We start from the raw sequence: 6,202 nt of genomic DNA on the forward strand, positions 1-6,202 counted from the left end.
TCCATACGTATGTGCTGAAGTGAATAAAGGAAAGTTGACAATACGGAATGAAGAGTTATCGTGTTAGTCTTATAATTTGAACAATAGTTTTCCTTAACTATCGCTCTCTTGATATATGTCAAGGTATGAAACTTCTCATTGTCTGTAGTATTCTGTATTTCGAGTTTTTCGGTTAGATGCGATGCATAAAATCTCCGAACCTAGGATCGTGTAACAATAATGTGTCATCTATATGTTTCAATGTTTTTTCCTTTGGATCAGATCCCCTATTAAAGAGTAATCAAGGGAACCAAAAGAATGCAATCCAGGGACGAAAACCAAACATGGAAAACAGACATACACAACAAAGAACATAAAGTAACTAAATCATACATACAAAGTAACTAAAGCAAATGAGCAACTCGGACTCCAATATAAACTGGGAGCATAGATCTGGTGCACCGGTAGGGTAAGCGTACTTTGCTTTTCTATAAAAAACACCCATCGATTTGCTCATAAAAAGTCAAGTCCGGGATAGACAATCCAAGAAAGGAAAACTATGACCCGTTGAATAAATCAGTTTTCATGGTGCAGATGGATACACCATAAGGATCCACGAGTTCATGATGACGGCCATAAAACTTCTGTAGTGATGACTTTAATCTTGTAGCAACATAGCCAGAAGCCTATTTGGTAGAGTTCTAGCGCGATACAAAAAGTCTGCGTAGTTTCGGCAAGCTCTGGCATAACGTAAAAGTTGTGATATGAACACTCCATACGCAGGTGCTGAAGGGATGTTGCCACAGATTAACGGAAAGTTGACAATTCTGAATGAAAAGTCATCACGTTCGTCGTAAAGTTTGGTCAATAGTATTCCTTTACCATCGATTTCTAAGTGTAGGTCAAGATATGAGGCTAACTACACAGTGTCTGTAGTATCCTTTATCTCAAGTTCATTTGGGTAGATGCGATGTGTCAAATCCCGGAAATTAGGACTGTTGAAAGATAATACGTCATCTATACAGCGGAAACTGAGATTGAAGGATCTAGCCAAACGATATTCTTTCTTTCTGATCAGATCAGCTATAAAGTCAGCCTCATAAGTGTGAAGGAAAAGGTCAGCAAGTAAAGGAGCACAATTTGTTCCCATTGGAATGCCGACCGTTTGCTGAAAAACACGTCCACCACACCGGACAAATATGTTATCGATTAAAAATTCCAGCATTTTGTAAACATCTTCCTCTGTACATTTGGAAGATGATTTGGAATTATTTCTTACAAAGTATGAGGAATCTCTACCAAGAACTATATATTTGTATCTAGGTGTACCATGTTTTTTTTTAAAAAACAACGATGTATAATGTTTTTAAGTCGGGATTTTAACTGAGTATGGGGTATAGAAGTACACAGTGTTGAAAAATCATAGGTTTTAATGTATTATATTCAGATAATAGTCTTGAACCGATTGTCTCCAAAAGATCTTTCGAATTTTTCAGGATCCACATTGAATTAGTACCAATACGGGAGTAACAAGTGTTGTGGTAGGACTGCAGACCCTCTTTGACAGTTGTGAGTATAGAAGTTAAAAGTTTTGAAAGAGGTTTGGTGGTACATTTTGCAGATCCAGCTATGAAACGTTGTTTCTATGGATTCTTATGGAGTTTAGGAATCCTGTACATAGACGGTAAATCACAATTATTATCCGTGGTAGAGAGACCGAAGGAGGATAGCACAGATTTATGGTTTTCCACAATCATTTCTTTGGAGAGTGTGGTAGCAGTATAGGTCTTATCACTGCTATTATTTTCTACTCTGCCTCTGATAAGAAACATTGAATGTAAAACGTTATGCGGACAAAAACAATGCTGTTTTGGGCTTTGTCTGCTGGTACGACAACATATTTTTCATGTATAGTAGACAATGTTTTTGCTACATCGAGGTCTTTGAAAACTGATGTAGCCTTGGCACTCATTGACCTACTTACAACTTTCATTCGTTTCAAATTAAAGACCTTATGGCCTTTAACCACTCTGACAGAGAATCAATGTCTTCTTATTCTCGTCTTATCCATTTTATTGCATAATCCTCGACAGCATCCATAAAACTTTAAAGTTATAATTCCGATTTATGGAGCGTGGTTCACGGTACTTGGGACCTTTAGAAAGGATATTACGCAGAGATTCGTTTTCGATCATGGCTAAATCTCCCGTAACGACGTTACCAGAAGGACCATATTTGAATGGAGAGGGTTTGCAAGAAGTCACCTATTTACATGTAATGCTAAAAATGTCCAAATTTACATTTTATCGAATAATTTGAGAACCTAAAGTAATTTAAAAAAACTATCGCTCAAAATTACTTTATCAATCCTGAACTTAATGAAAATTACCTAACATCTGAAAGTTATCGGTTACCGTTTATACACTTAGATCTGAATCATAGATCGGTAATTCAATAGACAAAATTTAATTACAGATCTATGACAAAATGTATAAAATTATACCTGTACCTGTAAACAATCATAATTTTGAACGATGAGTTACTGTGCCAAGAGCGCCGAATGAACCACGAACGAGTAATTGTTGGATGATGATCACGATGAGCTCTATATAACCAGAAATGTTAATAATTAAATGAAGATTTTGAAATCAAGATTTTATTTAATCGGATTTGCCCATTCACATTGCAATGTACGTCACACAGCTTCTATCATTAATCGTGGACGTCCAGTTCTAAATTACGTAACACAGAATAGATGATATAGTGTCAGGAACTTCCAGGAGTAAGAGCGTTTAGAACACACTTTCGTATTTCTTTGTCACGATCCATGACAGTTTCTGTCAGGATCTGTCAGGGAATATGGCAAAATGTGTCCTGACCCAGGACAGCCTCTGTCAGACCCTGTCAGGATCTATCAGAATTTCGGTTCTGTCAGCTGTCGTAGAAGAGTGTTCCTGACAGTTTCTAAAAGAATATAAGAGAAGTTAGAAGTGATCGCAACTGTATCTTAAAGGCAAATTATGAACGTTTCTCAATCACATCATTTGTGAAAAATCTGCTCATGAACCTAACGCAACATTAAAAATAAAGGAAGCCATGAAAGAGCTATAACGTAAGATTAGATTATCAGTAAAAACGTTGATAAAATCTACAAATTCTTATCTACTTACAAACATCGTTTATCTTGTAAATGAATTAGGAGAAAAAAATATCTAGTTTTTGTGAGAATACATATTTCTCATTTTCTCATTAAAATGAAATTAATACCGTCATTATGGAATCATAGTCACGAAACCGTTTGGAAATATTTTAAGGTTTGACAATAACAAATGTGTTTAAGTGCAAACATAAAACTGTTCAGAAAAAAGGCTACCATTCATATATCAATATATTTAATTAAATTCGGATTTACCAAAGAAGTAAAAATTAGTATGTTGTTAATGTTACACTTCAAGGAGACCCCTGAATTTTAGCCTACTTGCAAAAATTAAAAGACTACATCGTTATTATTTTACGAAAAAAACATTTCAATGGAAAAAAGAACGGGTATGGTTAAACAAAAGAGCATCAGCGGAACCAAAATCGAAAATAATAAAATATTTTCTTTCAATAAATGTAAACACACCTTCAAGTAAGCTATAAAAGACCCTGACAACAAAAGTTATAAATTGACGGTAACAGAACAATTACACTTCTAAACTAACTATGCAGTCAAATAACGACACGAAGACACATTAATGACATACAGCTCTCCGATAAGAAGAGTATGGAATCTGCTGTGGGGTTAAACTAGTTTTATGAATATCTCTGCGAAAAGAATTAGAAAAATCGGATCCTTTACGAATAAATATATTAAGGGCAGTGGATAAAACAATCAGGTTGTGTCTGAAAGAATTTGTTTACAGACTTTATTTCCGTAAAATACTGGTTCAGTAATACATTTCTATTTACGAACCTGATAACTTGCCATCGTGAGGTCAGTTTCCGATCTGAATCTGTGAAGATATTGAGTTTTGACAATTTGATTGTGCATCATATAACATACAAAAGTTTTAATGGATAATTGTGTACTCAAGCAAATTCTTTTCTACAGAGAATAACAAAAATGTCACGATGTAATCAACTACTGATTACAGAATGTTTTTCCAGCAATTATTGAGAGACCGCGCATTTACAGGTGATTGATTGATAGTTACGTTCTTGGAAAACAAATATGACAAATACATTAAAATTCTAGCCCTCCACATACAAGTTAATGCTGATACACATTTACTTTTTTAATAATTGGAAAGGGGGTTTCTAATAACTGATACATTGTAAATTCTTTTATTACGAAAACACAAAATAACTTATCAAAGTAGCAAAATAGAATTTCTTTAAAACGGATGAATTTCTACTTGGTGACAATATTAGTATAGACAAAAAAAACGTGGCTTTTCTCAACCTCATTCTAAAATTTGAACAATGGATTACTAGTGTTTTAAATAATCTTTTTTATTACATAAATTTCATTATTGAAAAGGCGAATGTGGTTGACAGTTCGATCACATGTTGGAATAATGTTTTCATGACAATCGTGAGAATCTGTCGAATCTTGTTGGTGATTCTAGCAGAGTAAGCTCAAATTCATTACCAGTGTTTAGATATAATATAAGAATTATCTAACTATATAATACGCTTTAAATGGAATTAAGCTTTCATGCAATCACATTAAAATGAGTTTATCTGGTATATTTCCTTAAATCTTAACAGACCATCAATAAAGTCTCGTCTTGCAATAAAGACGAAGGAAATTATATCAAAGTACATGTACTATTTATAAACAATCCCAGGAATGATAAATGTCATTAAAATGAAGATATTGTTCTTTGTGCAATACATGATAATCAGCAAATGTTTCTCTTTGACATATTTTTAAGTATCATTCTGTCTATGAATCAGACAATTGGTGGCACATCATTTTTTCTTAATTTGGTCTTTTTTGCCGCGAATATTTAATACATCTAGAAAACTACCTAAAAGCTATTCAAATTTGTTTTGAAGCATCTTTGGTGTAGATATTTTTATACTGCTAATAAAGGGAAAAAGTGCAGGAAAATTATTCCTTAGTGCATTCTAACTAAATTTACCATCAATATCTTAAAGACAAATTTTACTAACACTTTGATGGTCATTTCTGAATATGATGTATGAATACTTGGATAATGCAATACAATCTCTTAATTCTTCATACGCCACAACTTATACATTTTCCCTGATTCGTAGACAGATGATTAGTTAAGTACCATTCAGTGTAAGAATTTGGCATTGGGTGGCACATCATTTTCCCCAACTAAGTTTTTTCTTGCCAAAAATATATTCAGTAAATCAAGAAAACAACCAAAAGGCGATTTAAGTTTATCCTGAAGCATCTGTGATAGAGATATATTTTGACTGCTTATATATGGAAAGAGTGCGTGAAAATTTTCCCGCTATTTCCCCGTAGTGCATTTAACTAAATTTTTCCTATCAATATCTTAAAAAGGCAAATTTTACAAACACTCTAATGGTTATTTCTGGTGTTTATCAGGTATAATTAATTGGTTAATGTAATAAAATCTCTGCATTTTTTTTCCTTTATGTGCCACACCTTATACACATTTTCCCTCATTCTTAGACGGAGAAGAACTTAAATATTTTTTCTTGACAATTTACCAGTTTATTCATATCCTATTAAATTGTTACATATCATTAGGTGATATTTAAATGCAACTTGCATATACAAGTCCATGTGAAGAGTTATTCCTCTTCGATCAGTTGCAGTTACTATATCACAAGCAATATTGAACAGTAGTAACAATAACATTGAACTAATAGTCAAAATATAGTCTAAAATGAAAGTCTGTATTACAAATGGCAATATCAAGGGAAAAATGGAGTTAGAAACCACTGCAATGGTTCTGACATCAGTTGTAAATGATGGTTTAACCAGAATCAGTATACAGGGGTAATTACTCTTTCGCTGTACCTGTGTATAATGATGTTTTGGGAGCAGCTACAGCCTGTCTTAAGGTGTGAGGGTTTCCTCATCGTTTATTGAAGACCAATAGGTGGTCTCGGTCTTACATTTTCTCAATGGTGGCGTTGTTGCCTCTTTGACATAATCGCCATACTTATTCTCGTTATATTAATTTTGCACTAAACCACCTACAATGCATATTGAATACAGTCATTCACAGAAAAA

At 33.6% G+C, this 6,202-nt stretch overlaps 1 long non-coding RNA gene across 1 annotated transcript; it reads right to left on the reverse strand.

The window, feature by feature from the left end:
• Nucleotides 1-1,391: 1,391 nt before the first annotated feature.
• LOC148603778 (uncharacterized) lies at nucleotides 1,392-3,188 on the reverse strand. Its single transcript, XR_015916861.1, has 2 exons — nucleotides 3,150-3,188; nucleotides 1,392-2,943 (listed from the first exon to the last, which is right to left on the reverse strand). It is a non-coding gene; the product is annotated as an uncharacterized LOC148603778 (long non-coding RNA).
• Nucleotides 3,189-6,202: the final 3,014 nt, after the last annotated feature.

The sequence above is a fragment of the Perna viridis genome, chromosome 11 (assembly GCF_037379345.1).
Source record: "Perna viridis isolate PV_CMFRI_1.1 ecotype Kerala chromosome 11, ASM3737934v1, whole genome shotgun sequence".
Taxonomy (NCBI): domain Eukaryota; kingdom Metazoa; phylum Mollusca; class Bivalvia; order Mytilida; family Mytilidae; genus Perna; species Perna viridis.